General features: G+C 33.2%; 1 protein-coding gene across 6 annotated transcripts in view; it reads left to right on the forward strand.

The window, feature by feature from the left end:
- The window catches only part of ERBB4 (erb-b2 receptor tyrosine kinase 4), a 1327834-nt gene that overhangs the window by 1230727 nt on the left and 77028 nt on the right, over positions 1 to 20079 (forward strand). The gene's annotated exons all lie outside the window — the stretch shown is intronic.

Below are 20079 nucleotides of genomic sequence, written 5' to 3' on the forward strand. Positions count from 1 at the left end.
ATACTTTGCATGTGACAGAATTTGCAGATATATTGCCTGGAAAGGGAGCACTTTAGACTAGTCATGCTAGTGGTTTTTAATCCTAGTACATTCAATAGTATCCTCAGCCCTTTTGATCTTCTTCAATTATTCTTTAAACTGTAGCATATTTAATACTTTAGATAATGTACAATCAATTCAAATTAACCATCTGGCTAGCACTCAATAAGGCCCATTTTCAGTTAGGCTAATGAAGACTCAAGGAGAAGGCAAATACTTATGGCTAAGGCTGATCTAGCATTTAAGAAATCACTACCTCACTTACCCCCTCAGCTTTGTTGGAGGATTTGGTAGATCACCTTGGAGCATATAGTTGAAAGGTGCAGCAGCATTAAATTAGTCCCTTTAATCCAATGAGTACCTTTGTCCCAATGTAAGTGACCCAGTCCTGCTGAGATTTGAACCAGGAGCCCTTAGATCTAAAAACTACACTCTACAATTTAGAGATGAAGGAGAATTATGAATTACATAGATAAGTATTAGCCTTTTTAGCTTCTTTCTTAGGTCTGCAATCATTAGGAAGCAGAGAACATCCCAGCATGTTGCTAAGTAGCATATTCGGCCAGAGCACTTTATTCCACAGAAGCTCCTATGTTAAAAGAAAGTAAATTAGGCTCAATTATTCCCAAGACTAGTAGTGTGGTGACAGAGCACCTCCTTACATCCCCAAGGAGAACTAGATGATTTCAGAGCAGGCTTGAAGTGGATAGGACCTTGGATTCATTATGTTTTGTTCAAGAGAAAAAAAGGTTTAAAAATATTATATATCTATCCTATTAACTTAAGCAAAGAGAAAACAAAGTTCAGAGCTTTTTTGTTTTGAATATTAAAGCAGCAACTTCAGTGGGGAAAAAAGAACAAGACTGAACTTATTAAGTATTTAAATAATACATTAATCACTCAATAAGCATTTATTAAGCACCTACTATATGCCAAGAACTGTGCTAAATGCTGGGAACACAGATACATTTAGGGACTTTATCAAATGCCTAATGGTGGTAGAGAAAGTATAAAGAATGAGTGGCCTAGAAAACATTTTATACTTGTTTATCTTCATGGAAATTAACTCTCAGAGAAGGAAATATCCAGATATGGTTACTGCTTGAAAGTAGTTATAGGATTAATCATGTAATCCATGCTATCGAGGAAGCTGAGGCTGGTTGATCACTTGATCTAAAAAATTGAGCTACCATCCATAACAATATAGTAACCACTCAGAAGTAGGGAACCACCTAAGGAGATACAAATACACCCAAGTCAGAAGTAGAATATGTCAAAGTTTCTGTACCCATCAGTATTGGGATTGAGTCTAGGAATGGCCAATTTATTTCTAGTCTAAGTGAATCTTCAAAATAGAAAAGGAGGAAGAGATGGAGAAGGAATAATAGTTTCAGGTTGCCTAGAAAGCAATAGAAAAGAAAGCAATCATCATCAGAGCTATCTTTATGATTTGTAAAATGCTTTACACAAGTATCTCATTTGATCATCCCCAAAACTTTGTGAGTTAGGTAAGATCACTCCTAATTTACTGATGACAAAATTGAAGCTAAGATAAGTTGAAGTGAGTTTATTCAATGTTACACAAGAGCCCAGATCTTGAGTTCTATCAAATGCACCACCCAGTTGCAGTCACTTAAATTATGGTAGACTAAAGAGAATGTGTTAAATAGTTTGTTGCTGTTGTTCAGTCATTTCAGTTGTGCCTATTTCTATATGATCCCATTGAAGGTTTTCTTAGGAAAAAATATGGGAAAGATTTGTCATTTTTTCTTTAAGCTCATTTTACATATGAGGAAATTGAGGCAAATAGGATTAAGTGGCTTGCTCTGGGTCACACAGCTAGTAAGTATATGAGGTCAGATTTTAACTCACAAAGATAAATCCTTTCCAACTCCAGGCCCAGCATTCTATCCTATGCACCTGGCTGCTAGTTAATGATCATTATCTGATTTAGTGGTGAGTCCAATGATTTAGAAGTTTGTCTAAAACTCCTCAAAAATTTACTTACTGCTTATTTGCAATTAAATTAAATTTAATGCTTATAAACTTTTTTATTGGTTTAAAAATATATGTTTTGATTCTTGGGTTGTAAATGACATATACACACCCAAATATCCTTCCTAGTTATTAATTTATCTATTCTTTCCTTTCCTGGCTTACATAAAAATTTATAAGCAACTGAAAGAAAAATAATCCTAGACCACTTCTGCCCAGATGTTTTCTCCTGAATTCTAGTTTCTGTTCCTTTGCTCTGTTTATCTGCCTGTATAGTAGTCTCCATATGCATATAGTCTCAGACCTCTAATGACTCATGGTATAATGAAAGTAGCATTGGTGAGAGACATAGGAGTTCAATTCAGTCCATAGAAATGAGAGAGCCATAGGAGTTCAATTCAGTCCCATAGAAATAAGATAACATATCCCAGTAAAATACCCTGTACTTTAGAGAGATAACCTCTAAGACACTTTGCAGAATTTAAAATGTTTCATAAATACTTGCTATATTTATTATGACCTATTTGACATTAGGCAAATTATTCTAGCCAAAACAAACAAACAAACAAACAAACTTACCCAACAATAGCCCTTCCCTGTTGAGCTGCCTTGTTTACAAAATGTGGAGATTGGATAAGAAAATCTACTTTCAGCACCAGACCTATGAGTTTAATCTTTGAGAGTTGTGAGAGTTTAAAAATTAGAATATAGATATTTCACTAATGTCTCAGAGTTCTTTGCTATTGAAATGAAATAACACTGGTAGTTCTGTTTAGTTACTGTTTTCTTTCTTTATTAAAATAATAACCATAGATAAGAAGCTTACTTATATATACATATCTATATCATATGAATATATATATATATATATATATATATATATATATATATATATATATATATATATATATATATATATATATATAATAATAGGCTAATAACAACCACCACAAACAGAATAATAACTTGTAATTGATATAGTGCCGGAAGATTTTCAAGTGCTTTATGTAGAATATCCTATTTTAGCCATACATTACCCAGAATAGAGGTCATGAATGAGGGCATATCTAGGCCAGGGCCCAGGAGTGGGGAGGGACAACTCACAACTCTATACCTTAGGAATCTGGGATAATGTCATGCTGTTCTCACTAGGCCTGCACATCCTGGGTTTATCCCTTCATTGGTCATTGCTGGTCAGAGTGGGTATGTAGTTTCAAGTTTTCCCTGGAGCCATAATAGGAATAATATCAATATAAAGAAAATCATGAATAAATAAACAAACATAAATAACTAAATTAAATGAATGGATTGATAAATAAATAAATGAATGGATAGATATATTGATAGATGAATACATTAATAAATAAATGAGTTAGCATCTATTTTATGCCAGACTCTATAAATATTTTCTCATTTGAGCCTAACAACTCTGAGAGGTGGGGATTATGATTATCTACATTTTATAGCTGAGAAAACTGAAGTAAACAGGGGTTAAGTGAGTTGATCAAGGTTACTGAGATAGAGGTCATTAGGAGACACAATGAATAGACTACTAGGTCTGAAGAGAAGAACTGAATAAAATTTAGCCTGAGATACTTTCTAGATGTGAGACACTAGGCAAGTGAAATAAGCTCTTGTTTGCCTTAATCTACCAGAGAAGGAAAGGCCAAAACATGCTAGCATCTTTGCCTAGACAACCTTATGGGAAGGATGATCCATAGGATCATGAAGAGTAGGATAGACAACAACATACTTGAATGGACAGCTTTTGCTCAATAATTCTTTCAGTTGTACTCATCTCTTCATTCTTGACACAATCTCTTTGACAGAGATCCTGGAATTATTTGCCCTCAAGCAGTTTGTATTCTATTGGAGTCTACACCTAAAAAGGAAGCTGGAAAAAAGATGCATGAGGGAGACAAAGGAACTTGACTAGAGAGCATGGCAGAAGAAATCTAGGCTAGGGTCTGGTTGGTTCTTTTCCTTCCTTCTCCAAAAAGACCAAAATGATATCACTATGTTGCAGTCAAGGTATATAGTGCATCAAACTGCAACTGATAAGAACAATACCAATTCAAAAGGCTCTACCACAAGGGAGGTACAAATAATCCATCTGAACATTTGGAGTGGCAATGTCTATAAATTTGTGCATCTCATATTTCTTTTGAATTACTATAATTCAGATTTGCTCAGAGCTTGTGTCTTCTTTGATGTAAACATACTATATTAAGTGGTCGTTTGCCAGCATTTCCCATGTTCCGCAATCAATGCCAAATTTCTTCAGAGAGAGAGAGAGGGAAAGGAAGAAAGAGAGAGGATGAGGGAAGAGAAGAGAAAAGAAGAGAAGAGAAGAGGTTAGAAGGAATAGAATAGAGGATAGAGATTAGAGACTAGAGTGGAGAAGAGAATAGAGTAGAATAGAGAGTAGAGTATAATAGAGAGTGGAGAAGAGTAGAGAGTAGAGTAAAAATAGAAAAGAGTAGAGAGTAAAGAGAACAGAATAAAGAGTAGAGAATAGAGTAGAGACTAGAGAGGAGAATAGACAGTAGAGGAGAGTAGATGGTAGAGAAGAATAGAGGATAGAGAAGTGTAGAGGGTAATGAATAGAGGAGAGGAGAGAGTAGAATAGAGAGTAGAGTGTAAAGTAGAATAGAGAGTAGAAATGATAATGATCCAGGCCAGTTTCAATGATCTTATGATGAAGGGAGTCATTTACATCCAGAGGACTCTAGGAAGTGAGTGTAGATCACAAGATAGCATTTTCACTCTTTTCATTGTTGTTTGTTTGCATTTTATTTCCTTTCTCATTTTTTCTTTTGTTTTGATTTTATTTGTGCAAGGAAGATAATTGTATAAATATTTATGTATATATTAACATATATTTTACCATGTTCAACATATATTGCTACCTAGGGAAGTGGGTGGGGAAGAAGGGGAGAAAATTGGAACACAAAGTTTTGAAAAGGTTAATGTTGAAAAATTATCCAAGAATATGTTTTGAAAAATTTTAATAAAAAAGAAAAAAAAAGAGAGAAAATGAGATTAGAGAATAGAGTAGTAGATTAGAGTAGAGAGTAGAGTAGAGTAGAGTAGGAGTGAGTGGAGTAGAATGAAAGTAGAAGTAGAAGTAGTTTTGAGAACTGTGGAACTTGAAATTGTACATTAAGGAATTTTGTAAGATGACTAAGTCTAATCTTACCAGTTATAATAGGAAACAGACCCAGGAAATTTCTGGATTTCTGGTATAGCTCATATAGAAGTACGATTGAAACTCACACTCTTTATCTAGCATTTTACTATACTTATATTCAGGAGTCCTTAGGAATTCATAACAAACCTACTATTAGCTCTTGTATTTTTGGTTTTATTTTTAAAACAAAAACATTTTCATTGTTCATTTTTATTTTTCTATTAGTTTTTCTTTAAAAAATAATCACCCAAGCCTTGATTTAAAAATGAATGTATTCATTTCTTTCTATGGGGTACATTGTTCTAGGCTTATCCCCTAAATTATAAGTGCATATTAACACGAGAATAAAATTAAAATACACACACTTTAAAAAAAAAACATTTTTTAAACATTACATTAAGAAACATTTTATTTCCTCTTACAAAATCACAGTTGTCATGTACATTGCAAAGATTTTCTTTATCAAAAGTGAGCTTTTCTTAGAATTCCTGGGGATCTCTTGTTCAAAATATCTACCAACTCAATAGTGGAAAATGTCATATTACATCATTGCTTTCCTGCTTGTTTTTTATAGTTTCTAGGAAGTAAGTAGGAAAGAAGATGTAGAAAACATAGTTTCCAGTTGAGTCCAGAAGGCTTATGTTTTAGAAGCCAGTAAGTTTGTAGTTGCTTTGATTTTTTTAAAGAGTTTTAATCCTACCACTTCTATTACCTAGATAATCTCTAAAGTGATTCTAGCTCTAAATATTAGAATTTCTAAAAACTAAAACTTCATGTGATGATGAGAAAAATAAAAAGGAGTAGAGAATGAGGATTTTCTTACAATACAATAAAGAATGAATTAATGACAATGTATATAAAATTAAAATCTTTTGAAAATGTTTAAATTTGAGTTTTTATGTACTAGACTATGCATTTTTTAAAAAGTGAAATTTATCTCCCAAATATACATTATAAGTCTATAAAAAAGCTTATTTTGTCAAATCTTCCCATGGCATAACTTATCAGGTAAAAAATAGCCAATAAATATGTAAGTGTCTACTATGTGCCAGGCATTTGCTAAGTACTATGAGTACCAAAATAATTAAAAGAAAATAAAAGACAAAGGACAGCCTCTGATCTTTTTTAAAAAGTTTATAATTTAATACAAAGTCAATAAACTAATATGTACAAAAAATTTAAACACAAGCTAATTAGGACCTAACTAAAAGAGGGAAGCCACTAAAGTTAAAGATTAGGGAAGTATCCCTATAAAGGTCCAAATTTTATTTTAGAAAGAATCAGGGAAGTTAGCAAACAGAGATGAGGAGGAACATTTCCTTTTGAAGACTAAATTGAGTTTCTTCCTTACTCTTGTCCTTCTGCCTTTTACCTCTTTCACATAATATTGAATAAATGAAACAAGGGTTTCTTGGGAATGAGTTAAAAAAAAGAAAAGCGAGACAGAAAGCAACAAAGTAGAAATAGAGAAGTTATATAATTGATAGTAATGTTGTAAAGTGTTCTTTCTCCAAATGCCAGATTCTCTAAAGATAGCTAATATGCACAGCATTTAAGAATGTCTATAGGACATCCCAGTAGGGATGTTCGTAATATGGGACTAGCATTCAGGGATGAGATTATATTTAAAAAGTATCTAGATAGGAATGTTTATTAAGTCCACTGGGCCTGACAAGATTACCAAGGAAAAAAATATAGAAAGTTAAGAAAATATAGGATAGAAGCCTGGGGTAGAGCTATGGTTAATGGATGGGAAAAGCTAGAAATGCTTCAATTATATCTTAGATGAAATACTGTATGCATGTCACCTTTGTACCAACCCAATTAAGTACAGTAAAAATTCTCATTGTAAGATTGGTGGCCAAATAATAAATATTTCAACTGCAGAAGTACGTGAGGAGCCTCAACTCGTGTGTATAAAAGTTATAATTGATCTAGAATAGAATTAGAAAGAACCACACTAATAAAATTATGGATCCTTGTAGTACACATGATCAAGTAGAAAAATAAAACCTTAATATTTTACTTGAAAAATATTGACCTCTACTATTCCATGTTTTATGTCTCTTTGATATAGTGTTATTTTTTGTTGTAGACAAATTATGTGACAGCTAAAATAAATATTTAGATTCATAAAGCTGAAATTAGCATAAACTATATAGAAGAAAAGTTCTAGAAATATGGGATGAATTTTCTAAGAAAAACCACCAAGGTCTTTCTTTCAGGATTAAGATCTTGGGGAGGAGGCAGAGAATGAAGAATCTTCTCTTATCTATAAATATTTTATGCACAAGTGTAGAAATTATTCCCCATCCTGTTCTGTCTTCCAAAAACTCCTCAATTTATCCACCCTTCCTAAATTATGCTACCCACCCAGATATTAAGCCAGTACTCCAGTTATGACTTGCTTGGGGTTGAGATCAATAGGCCTCTCAGATATTTGTTGTCTTGATGTAATTCAAAGGTTTTTTTGGGGAAAATCTCATTGTAGCTACTTATAGTATCAATTGCAACAAGTTAAGAGTATATCTTAACTAAGCATTCTAGTTTTCCCTCAACATCCCTTTATAGATCTGGGAGCTACATTTCCCAAACATATATTGAACTTATTTATATTTAAGAAGGTTAGAAAAAAAGTCAGATAAATTCCCTTATGGGCTTAATTTTAACTTGTCAGTTAAGTTTCTTATACTTTTAGTGTGCTTCCTTAGTGACTTTCCCCATGCCAGTAAATATATTGCTGGAGAAATATTGTTGACATAAGACCCCAACTCCCTCAGCTAATATCTGCCACAATGCTCTAAATACAGGGATGCTTGACTTCATGTATCTGTCTCTCTAAGATGACAGTTAAAAGTTACCATGTTGTTTTGAGATGGGATCATGGTGAGAACATGAAAAAAATTGTTTATTTCCTCTCATTTTTTATATAATACTAAATCTAGTTTCAGATATAGTAGAGAAGATATATTCTTCAATACTTCTGTGAGCTATTATTTCATCAGTGTGGATAACCTTTCCAGTATACAGATTGCAATACAATACCTCCATGCCTGAACACACAGTTTAATGAGTTTCTATAATTCCTCCTTGGTCTCCAAATTGATGACCAATGTTCTATTGGTCTATCTTTGACTGATAGAGTTGTCAAGGGATGGATTTAGGATTTGAATCCAATTCTTCCGCTACTAAGACCAAAACATTTTCTACTATGCCTCAATCATGAGTCATGCAGTAAGGAAGATTATATGTATATTCTATTTCTGTAAGCATTCAAGGCATTTGAATGATATATAAGGTAGCTGGACTAGACTCATAATTTCATTTGTGTGGGGAACTCCTTCAAGAAATCTCCTTTACCAATATGGTTTTGTATACTGTCCTGGAATACTGAAAGATTAAGTGATTTTTCTAAAAATCACATAACCAGGAGAGGGTGGAAGTTGAACTCAAACCTTCTTGACTTCAAGAAGATTGTGCTATCCACTACACCAATAGTTTTCAAACTCTTCTGTGTCAAGACTCCTTTGTATTCTTAAAAATTATTTATGATCCCAAAGGAAATATTTTGTTTATACTGGCTACAAAGATTTCAAAATTTACTAAATTGGAAATTAAAATTAAAAATTTTCAGTAAAATACATTGCAAATAGTTATCAATTTATTAAAAACATAATATAGCCATTACCTGTTATAGAAGATAAATATTGGTTATGATAAATAGCTATATCTTCCCAAATTTAAAAAAAAATTGAGGACATTATCATTGTTTTACAGATTGTACAAATTCTGCTAACATTTGACTTAATAGAAAATGATTAGATTCTCATATCTTTGTAATATGTTTTTTTCACTTAAAGTATGTGAAGAAAATTCAGCTTTACACATATATGTAGTTGGAAAAGGAAAGGAATTTCTTAGGCAAACAACTTAGTATTATTATTATTAAAATAATTTTTTTATTTTCACAGATCTCCTAAAAGGACCTCAAAAATCTCAGGTTTTCAAATACTCTGAAAACTTCTGCACTAAACCACATTTCTCCTTTTCCTCCTCTCTCTCTTCTTTCTTTTATCTTCCTCTCTCCAACCCCCACCATAACAGTTTTAGTTTCCATGAAATTTGCCCCCAAATAACATGCTTCCTAATTTCATTTGGCATTGTTTCAATTATTCAAATGAAATGATGGGACAAAAATCTGATTACTTCTATAAACAAAAGGATGACCACATTCATTCATCCACCCCATCCAAATAGTTTCTCAATTGGATGGATAGTCATAATGAAGTAGATATCCAAATCATAGAAATTCTCTCAGAGCGTAAACTTTAATAATATTGAATAACATATGATTGGTGAGCAAGCCATATACTGCAGACAATTTAAAACAAATATAATTTATAAGTTAGTGACCCTAAAATGGATCTTTATAATGTAAAGCACAAAATTCTGTTTCTGTTGTCTTGAATGTGATAATCACTTGCTTTACAAATAAATGCTCAAATACAGAGCACTCCTTTTCAATCTCTAACCACACTGCACCCCCCCAAAAAAAGTGATGTAGATGGGTTGAAGTTTTTGAATAGCCTTCAAAAAGAGCCACTTGTATTGGATTTCATTGATATCATTATTGGAGACATAGGCACATATTAAAAGGGAGAAGTATCAGTAATAATAATAATAAACAGCAACAACAAAAATTAAAAAAACAAACAAACAAACAAACAAAAAACCTTGTTATCAATGAGGGAGAGGAAGAAAAAAATTACATTTAACCATAAGGGGGGAAAAAATTGTCCACATTTTCTCCTTGAATGATCTATAGCTACTCAGAAACTGGAAATACTTCATGCTGTAACTTTCATCAAAGATTATATTTCCTCCTATCCCTTCTTTTGCTCTCTTCCTCCTTCCCCACCTTTTTTTCCTTTCCCCTTTCTCATTCCCTTCTTTCCTCTATAAAGTGTTCTATAAGCAAATTTGTGATTGTGATTCTCAAGAGATGTATTCAACCCCCCACTTACTGGGAACACATGTTCACGATATTTGCAAGCATCTAAATTGAGAAGCTTCTGCAGGCATTTTTACTCTCATGGAAAGATGGATTTTAGTCAGTTAGCTACAGAAAGCAGCTCAGCAGTGCTGCCACCTACTGCCCAAAGCTCTTGTGAAGGCTATCAGGATTTCCCTTTTTCTTTCCCTGAGCACAGGATTTAAAGATTTGAATACTTGATTTTATGCAGTCCAAATAACAACTTGATTGGATGGGCTATAGAAATAACTTCCCTAGCCAGCTGGTAGGAAATCGTTAGGATATGGCCGTTGGGGAATTACGGCCTGATTGCAGGCAATAGTGGAAGGATTGCATTACCTAATTCTGAATTTAGTGTTTTACATGAAAGCTCTCTTTGGGGATGCAAGTAGAATGGGGAATGGGAGGAAACCTCCCCATGGAATTCCACATTGATATCAAATAGCAATTTCAGGTATATTGTGTTGTGAAATTTACAGTGACAGGTTAGACACAAGAATTAATATATGACAGTACATTAAGATACTAAAAGAGGAGTTGGAAGAATGTGACTGTGAATAGAACATATTTTTTGTGACTATAAACAGAGAAAGATCAATGGCTTATGCAGAAAAAAAATAGCTCTTTGAATTAAAAAGAGAATATTTTTTTCCCTTCAAGGAAATTCTTTTATAACTATCCAGCAGATACTGAAAGCATTCCCCATTCTCCATCCTGCCTATCAAGTGACTTAAACAAGTGAGGAAAGCAGAGCAGCCTGCCTGGCTGAATCTGACAAGCCAAATGAGAGTTGGCCACAGTATTTGTTTGCCTAATAGGAAAAGTGATTACCTTCTCTTGTTATCCCAAGAAGGCTAATGGAGCCCTCATGGGCCTTCATAGCCAGACAGGAAACAACATCAATTTCAATGATCACAATTAAAACAGGAGGTAGGCGAGTGATAAATTCCAAATGAAACTAATAATCCCTTCACTGACATTGTTGACTTTCTCTTGTGGTATATATTTTTAAATTGTTCCTCATTTTAAATTACGCAGGGCTCCAAAGAGATATTGAATACCCCAGGGAGGAAAGGATAAATACATCGCTTCTTAGAAGAATAATGTTAAAAGTCTCTCTTAATCACAGAATTGGGTGTCTAATTTTCCGAATACTAGTTTTTAAAAAGTTCCCTCAGAGGTATGGAACATTAAGTGCAAAAATACTTGGATTTAGGCTCAAATAGGTTTTCAACTTCATCATTTTAAATGTAACTATGGGATTCCACCATTTGAAGCCTTCTAAGCCTCCATTCATAAACTCACAGAAATAAATGTGTGTGCCACAGTAAATGTTGTTTTGGAAAGGGAATTTTTTTAAAAGTCCTTTCCCAAATGCATGTGATAATTATTTTAAAAAGAAGACATAACAATGCCACTAGAGCAAAGTGGTCCTATGCACAAAATTCAAAAACTGCTTGAAAATATCCCATCACAGGTGAAAATGGATCCAGGTTTAGGGAAACAATCTTAGAGAAGCATTGTGATAGATAGAGAGAGAGGGGTCCCAGAGTTATGGCACTGTAAATGTAGCTACTCCCACCCACATCACACCCCAAGGAGCAGAGCTCTAACTAATAATTATTTTTATGCTTGGTACATATTTAATCATGTCCCCCTCCACATGGTGAGGATTATTTATCTCAAGTATAGTTAGTCATACCAAAAGATGGGGTGACTTGTTCCTTAGAATGAAGATCCTAAGAGCCATTGGAATGCCGTTGTATGATTGACCCTTTAAAATGGGATTTGACAAGTGGCAGACTAAGACCCAAAACAGAAGTGGCATTGTAATGGTACTGTGGGCTGTGCCCTTATTCTGAGAGGGACTGCAGAGGGGTCTGGTTAGAAGATCTCTTTAGAAAAAGAGTATTTCCCCATCCCTAGCCCTGATCCCCCAGATAGTGATGCCCTAGGGAAAAACCTCTATCAGTTCATACTAGTGACAGTTCTGCCAAGGAAGTTAACTAGGGCCTTTGAAAATTTAACCAGAGCTTATTGACCTATTTCTCAAAGTATAGATGGAGTGTCTTATAGTGGCTGAATTAATGGATTTGGAATCAGGAGACTTTGTGACCTCTGTTACCCATGGATTGCTTCTCTCTGGGCCTTGATAGATGGAGAGGGAGATAGAGAGGGGGAGGGAGAGGAAGAAGAAGAGGCAGAAGTAAAGGGAAGAAGGGAGACATAGATAGAGAGATACATAAAAAGATATCTATTATAAATAGATAAAAAGATATTCATATATAGATATCATCTGTCTATATAAACTGAGAGAAGGAAGATTATATCAATGCTTTTTAAACTGTGTGTCATGACACCATACGGGGTCTTGTGATTTAAAGTGGGAGTCATGAAATTATAGTTTATTATCAGCAAATATCTGATTTATATACCTATTTTATATGCCTATATATCTGGGGGCACATAAAAATTCTCAGCCAAAAAGGGGTTGAGAGTAGAAAAAAAAAGTTTGAGAAGACTTGGGCTAGATGCCCTCCAAGAACTTATTTGTTTTCTCTGCTTGCATATATAATCACATTGGGAGCAGCTAGGTGGCTTAGTGGATAGAATGCTGGGCCTGGAGTCAGGAAGACCTGGATACTTAATAATGATGTGACCCTGAACAAGTCACTTAACGCTGTTATCTGGAGAAGGAAATGGCAAACCAGTCCAGTAGTTCTGCCAAGAAAACCCTAAATTAGGTCAGGAAGAGTTGGACATGATTTAAAAATGATTGAATAAAATCTAACACAATGCTCTGGATATAGCAGACACTTAATAAGCATCTGTTCAATGGAATTCAACAATTAGCCAAAATTGATATGAGATTTTCAAAGTTCAATAGTGTTTCTAGTCAGTTTGCTCTAAGCAATGCTATTATATTGTGTGAAATGGGATGCACAGGTACATTAAGGCAGGTAAACAACTCTCTGGAAAACAGAGAATGAACAGATGGTTTAGTTACCATAGACACATTTTTAATGTTGGCTGATAGAGAATAAAATGTTCCCACTGTCTTGGGAGCCATGTCCATTCCTAGGCTATATGCAAGTGAATGTTATAATGTCAGTGATTTTTCCTGGTCTTCAGTGTTGTAATACTATGTCCTGGGTGTGCTTATAGAAAAGAGTTTGGATTCTTTTTTTTTTTTTTTTTTTTAATCTTTAGTGCTGGCTGCTTATTTTTGTGCATCTTCACCTGGAAATTAAAATCCATGTAGAGCAAAATACAATGAAAGAGAAAATGGGTAGGAGAACCTATCCCTATTAGTATTATTTAATTGGAAAATGGCTTAAAATTTTACTTTCAGTTATTTTTTTAAATCATTAGCAAGATATTAGGAAAATAATATAGTAAAGTTGTTGTAAACTTAGAAAAAATGTTAAGGGCTCTAAACACACAGTAAAATTTAATAAAATAAAATTTCAGATTCTAGGGAGTAGGAAGAAAATAAATGCCTCAGACTCAAGCTCTTATATTTTGATTCACCTGCCACTAAAATGTTGATCATTTGTGACGCAGTATTGGAGAGTAGTAAGTACTGCACTTAGAATCAACAGAAATCTTGTTTTGATTATGGGACACTTGGTAAGATATTTAATGTGACTAAATTTATTCATCTATAAAATAAAGATAAAAGTGTCTGTTAAAGATAAAAGTGTGATGTTCAAGTGGGATAATGTATATAACATGATGTTTAAACATTTCATAATGTTATTGTCATTCTCAGTGAGTAATGAAGAACAGTAGTGATTTCATGCCCCGTGTTTTATATTGAAAAATTGTCCTCTAGTCTTGTGGCCAAGCAATACTCCCTCCTTTTCTTGTCAGAGGAAGGAGACAATTGAATTGTTTGTCTATTCACTACTGGCAACATTGCCTGGCACCTTGAATGAACAGGTATACATATCAATTAATATCCTTATTTGACAGTTAGTCATTGGGGAGCTGTGCTACAAATCTTTTCATGACAATTCAGGGTTCAGTAAATGGAGCTAAGAGATCAGGTATAAGCTTTTAATGTAGCTAACTCAGTCGATGGGATACAGACTGCTTAAAATATGCCTCAAGTTCCTTATCCTTGAAGAGATATAAAAATAGGAAAGTCAGGCAGAGATAGATTTAATCTGTATTTTGAAATTTTACATTTCTCAATCGACAGAAATGCCATATTGAATACAATGAATTGACATTCAATTCCACTTAATATTATAAAAGAGCACTGGTTTAGGAATTGAAATTTCTTTAAAAGAAATATTTCCTATCTTCAAAGAGCTTACATAGTAAAGGAAGTTACAACAAATACATGGTTAAATGTTACATAAAACAGGAAAGGATGGATTCTAGGAAAATTGAAGAAAGCAGAAGACATAAACTAGGAAGATTAGGGAAGACTTGAAAAAGGATCTAACAACTGAGCAGAGACTCAAACGAAGAGAAAAGGGAATTCCAGGTATAGAGTACCAGACAGCTCTTCCAGTACAAGAACAGTTAGCTGTTCAGTTTGGCTAGAATATAGAATATAAGAAAGGGAACAACATGAAATAAGAATGGAAAGACAGGGGCCAGATTGTGGAAGCATATTGGAACACAAAATAAATGGTTGATATAAAATTTAACTTGTATTATTTCCTCAACGTATATCACTATCTACTAATAAAATCTGTAGATGCCGTTATTTTCTTCTCTATATTAAAAAGCTAACTTCCATCACATGATACCAGGTTCTTTCCAAAGAATTCTCTGAATACATTTCTCTGAGCAGTTTTATGAACAATACTAAATCAATATAGATAAGATGGTAAAGAATCCCTAAAGACCCTATCACAAGGTTGGATATCTATAGTCACTTTCTAGATATTAGCCATGTGGAGCAATAGAAAAAGTGGATAGTATCATGTAGCTAAGTGACACAGAGAATAGAGTACAGGGCATGGAGTCAGAATGATTCATCTTGCTGAGTTTAAATCTGGCCTCAGATACTTACTAGCTGGGTGATCCTCAGCAAGTCACTTAATTCTGCCTCACTTTCCTCATCTGTACATTGAGCTGAAGAAGTCAATGACAAATCCCTCCAGTATCTCTGCTTAAAAAACTCCAAATGGAGTCACTAACAGTTGGACATAACTGAAAATTATCTAAGGACTTCCTTTGTATATGCAAATTGACTTGTAAAGACAAAAAAAATTAGAATTTAGCTTTCAAGATCACTCTATCAACAAGTTACCTTAAAAAAAGGCAAGAAATAAAGTTTAAGTATTTTAATTTAAAATTATTATATGAATTATATGATATAGTAGATGTGAAAGCAAGTTGAGAACTCTAATGAATCTGAATTCAAGAGATTTCCTCTGACATCTTGACTATGTGAAAGTCATTTTACTTCTCTTTGCTCTAAGTCTAATAGTCACTGATGTGTATTGTCTGATGGATAAGATATCTTATCAAACATCTGGCAAAGAAAAAATTAATTTCCATACATAACAGCAATTTTAGGGATAAGAGAGGATTTTCATATAAGGTAATCGTATTGTATATACTATTGCTGTTTATCCTTCATTGTTGATGAGACCAATGACAGCATGAATGTGTTGTTTTGAGTGTGATGTTTTGACTTGCATTTGCATTAGATTTTTTTTCTTATTTATTTTTAAAAAAAATATTTTATCTGAAAAAAAAGAATAAGAAAAAAAAGAAAAACAGAAAGGAATACAAAATAAAATAAAGCAAACAAAAGAGAACATTGTCATGTGCCCAACAGAATATTTTTCCATAGACATGGCATCCCACTTGCTCACTTTAATCTCTGAATATGCTCATTCCTGGGTCAAGAATGGACTTCCGTCTTAGTTGTTATAAAAGCTTGGAAAATAATTTGAAATCTTGTTTTCTGTCTTAAAGTTGGAAGTCATAAGACTAAGTTCTTACTTTATTCAAACTTTTATCAACTCTGTCCCATACTCTGGTGAGGATAGCTGAGTAATTATTTTTTTCTTTTTTCAAAGAGGAAGAAGGAGTTATACACTGGAGTGGATCTGGAATTTTATAGTTTCTTTTCTGCTGAAGATATCGGCTCACATTAAATTTTTATCCATATTTATATATTATATAGATAAAACTGACTATGCAGATAATGTGATTATAGAACAAAAATACATGTATCATCTGTAAAGATTTATGTATCCTCAATTGGTATCATGTTCCGTGATCTAATCAATGATATATTTTCAATTATAAAGTGATTATTTTAAGGACAAAGTAATCTTTAGGAAACAGTGGCTTGTGCAGGGGCTATGCATAGTAGATGGAGTTTAACAAAAGGAAATGGAGGCAGAAAAGGAGAGTGAAATAAACACATATGCATACAAATGTATATATATATATATATATATACACATACATATGCGTGTATTGTGTAGACAAACAGATGGGATAGGCCGAGGAAGAAAGGAGGGAAGGAGAGGAGAAGTATGGTATAGTATATTGAACAGTGGACTCAAAGTTAAAGAAAGGTTCAGAGTTAAAGTAACAGCTTTTATCATTTACTAGTTTGAAGGCATTAGCAAATCAGAAGACTTTGGGACCCTAACTTCCTTGTCTGTAAAATAAGAGCAACTCTTAACAAATATTCTTCAAAGAATGGCACAGGATATCTTTTATAAATTGTAAAGGTTAGCTATTCTTATTACCTGAGTTCATTAGAATTTGTTCTGTTAAATCCATTAGATCACAAAATTTTTTTCTCCTATGATGATGTTGCTAATGAAGTTTTTTCTAACTGTTCTAATTTCTACCAAACTAATTTCCAGCCCTTGACTTCATTTTTAATTTTAAATAGTAGTCAAACTTGAAGATTGACAATTACATAATGTTGCCTATAACTGTGTTCTGAGTTATGTTTTAAATTATTCCTACAGATTAAATGTGACATGACTTTTTCCTCTTTTGTACTCTTTTGTATTTCAAGATAATTATCCCTAGAAATATTATGAATCAATTCCAGTTCATCAAAACTTGTGATTTTGACTTTATCATAAAATATATACACATATGTCTACTGTATCCTGCATCTACAGACATTCAACTCAGATGCAAAATCTAACATTCAATAAATGTTATTTAAGGGTTTACTGGATGTTAAACAGAAGTTCCTCTTTAAATTATATGGGTTATTTGTTGAAGTGAGAATATCTAGTATGAACACTGGTTAATTAGTTCAATACAATATACTTTGTATACTTCCACTATCCAGGCATTGCAAATCCTCAGTGCTGGGTCATCCCCAATATCCCTACATATCTCTCAGAACTTTTTTGTGAAAGATAGACAGACAGAGCTGGCTTTAGAGTCAATAATACTTGAGTGTTCAGACTTATTAATTATGTGACCCGAGGCAAGCCATCAAACTTTTCTTGATTTCCCAGCCTTAAAATGGGAACAATAATATCAACTAGCTCCCAGACTTTTTTGAGTACCAAAATGAGATAATGTATATAAAGTACTTTACAAAACTATATATATTATATAAATGTTAACTATTATTTTTGCTAATTTCTATTCTCAATGTACTGAATGGTGATGGAGTAAGTCATGACTGAGTTCAGTACAAATTCATGTCAGCTAATTTCATCTGGGTTTTCTAAGCCTCATGGCTATTTGTCTTCATTTATAATGATCTATTATACCCCAAAGCAACTTTTCCAAATCTTTTCTCCAAACCCCAATGCTAACCCAACCCTGCTCTCAGGAGGTGACTGCCCCTTTCACGTTAGTAAGAAAATTGATGCCATCCATCATGAACTTCCTCATCTCCCTTACTCCACAATACAAGGAATGACTCTGCTTCTTGACCTGTACTTTCCTTCTTTGCCTTATTCTCAGAGGATTAAGGCTAGCTACTCCTGATCCTATCCCCACTCTTGTATCTCTCAAAACATATTGATCATTTCTGCTCTCTCATCTTCAATCTATCCCTACACCTCTTCATTTGACTTTTCTATACTCCCAACCTCTGATCCTGAAATCTCATCTCACTTTTATTTCTAAATGAAAGTTTTCTCTATTATTATGTTTCTTCTTTATTCCTTTCTTCCACTTCACCTCCTTACCTCTCCTTGGTCTCCCTTGCCTCCTCCCTGGAGATCACCTTTATGCAGATGACTTCTCAATCTAAGTATCTAGATCTAATCTCAATTCTCTAACCTTCATTTGTCTTTTGGATATAATCACTTGGGATGTCCAAAGGCACTTAAAAACTAGACTGTCCAAAATTGACCCAAATAAACTCCTCTTTCAAACTTCTCAGCTTCTGGTTGTGGATTATGACTTGCATACATTCATACAAAATCATTTTCTATGCCTGGAATGTATTTCCTTATCTACTTCAGTATCTTTCCAGGATCCTCTTATAAAGAATCAGGTCATTTCAAAGGCCACATCTCTTAGAGCCTTTCTTTTTCCCTTGTCTGAGAATACCTAGTATGAATACTGGTTAATCAGTTCTGTACAACACACTTCTGTACACTTGAGTTTGTTGTTTCCCTTATTTGTAAGTTCTTTCCCTCAAGTATTTTGGGTGTGGCATTTGCCTCCTATCATTGAACTTTGGCATGTATTATACTTTCATGCCAAATTCTGCCTGATAAATGTAAATTCATTGAAAAGAGAAACTGTTGCTGTTTTTATGTTTGTAACATCTAACAGTGCTTTCAATGTGAGTCACTTAGTATAAGTTGATTTGACTTATTGGATCCAATTCATTGACTCAACTAGTATTATCTAAGAAATAAACCATAAAGTACCCTTTAAAAAGTTTTAGACATTTCACAGACATTCTCCATTTGTATGTCAGGTTTACTGTCATCTTTGCCAATTTGAAGGCAAGAACAGGTATCAAATATGATACAATGTACTTTGCTCTTAGAAACAATTTGCTAAACTTATTGACTAAATATTTTAACTATCCAAATTTCTGATCTCACTGCCAGGTATGAGTAGCTATTTTATGAGAAGATCAAATGGTATGGTAATAAAAGGAGGGAAAAGCAAATGCTCTAAGATATAGATAAGAATAGGCCCAGCTGATGTTGAGTTATTATAATTATTTTAATTATAATAATATATAATATATTTTAATTAATTTAATAATAACAAGAGAGACATAAAAAGAGAAACCTAACTGATATTCTGGTTCAACATTGAAATTGATTATATATATACCTATATATATATATATATATATATATATATATAGGTATATATATATATTTATATATTTATATTTATATTTACACACACACACATACATTAATGTCTGATCAAGAGGCAGTGGATAGAAAGCTGATATAGTTAAGAAGAGTGATTCAAGTACCTTCACTAACATATATTGACTTTGCAATCATAAGAAAGTTGCTTAATATGTCCTTGACCCAATAATCAACTCACTAAGACAATGTATTACATAATAGTTTATTTGTGTTAAGTTAAAGGAATTCATCACTAGAATTTCCTTGTGTTCACTAAATCAAAGTTGTCCAGTTCAAATACCACAAGGATCAAAGTGCCATTTTTGCTTCTCATCCTATACTGTTCATAATTTTGGTTTTTCTATTCCTCCTTTAGAACAAATAGTATCTTTGAACTATTTTTCCTACATGTAAACCGCCAAAACAAACCACCACATTAGTAACTCCTTGTATTCAAATGTTGTTTTTTTTTGTTCTATTATTCTACTCTAACTCAAAATATATATAATATATACATACATACATACATATATGTA

Source organism: Sminthopsis crassicaudata, chromosome 3 (assembly GCF_048593235.1).
Source record: "Sminthopsis crassicaudata isolate SCR6 chromosome 3, ASM4859323v1, whole genome shotgun sequence".
NCBI lineage: Eukaryota > Metazoa > Chordata > Mammalia > Dasyuromorphia > Dasyuridae > Sminthopsis > Sminthopsis crassicaudata.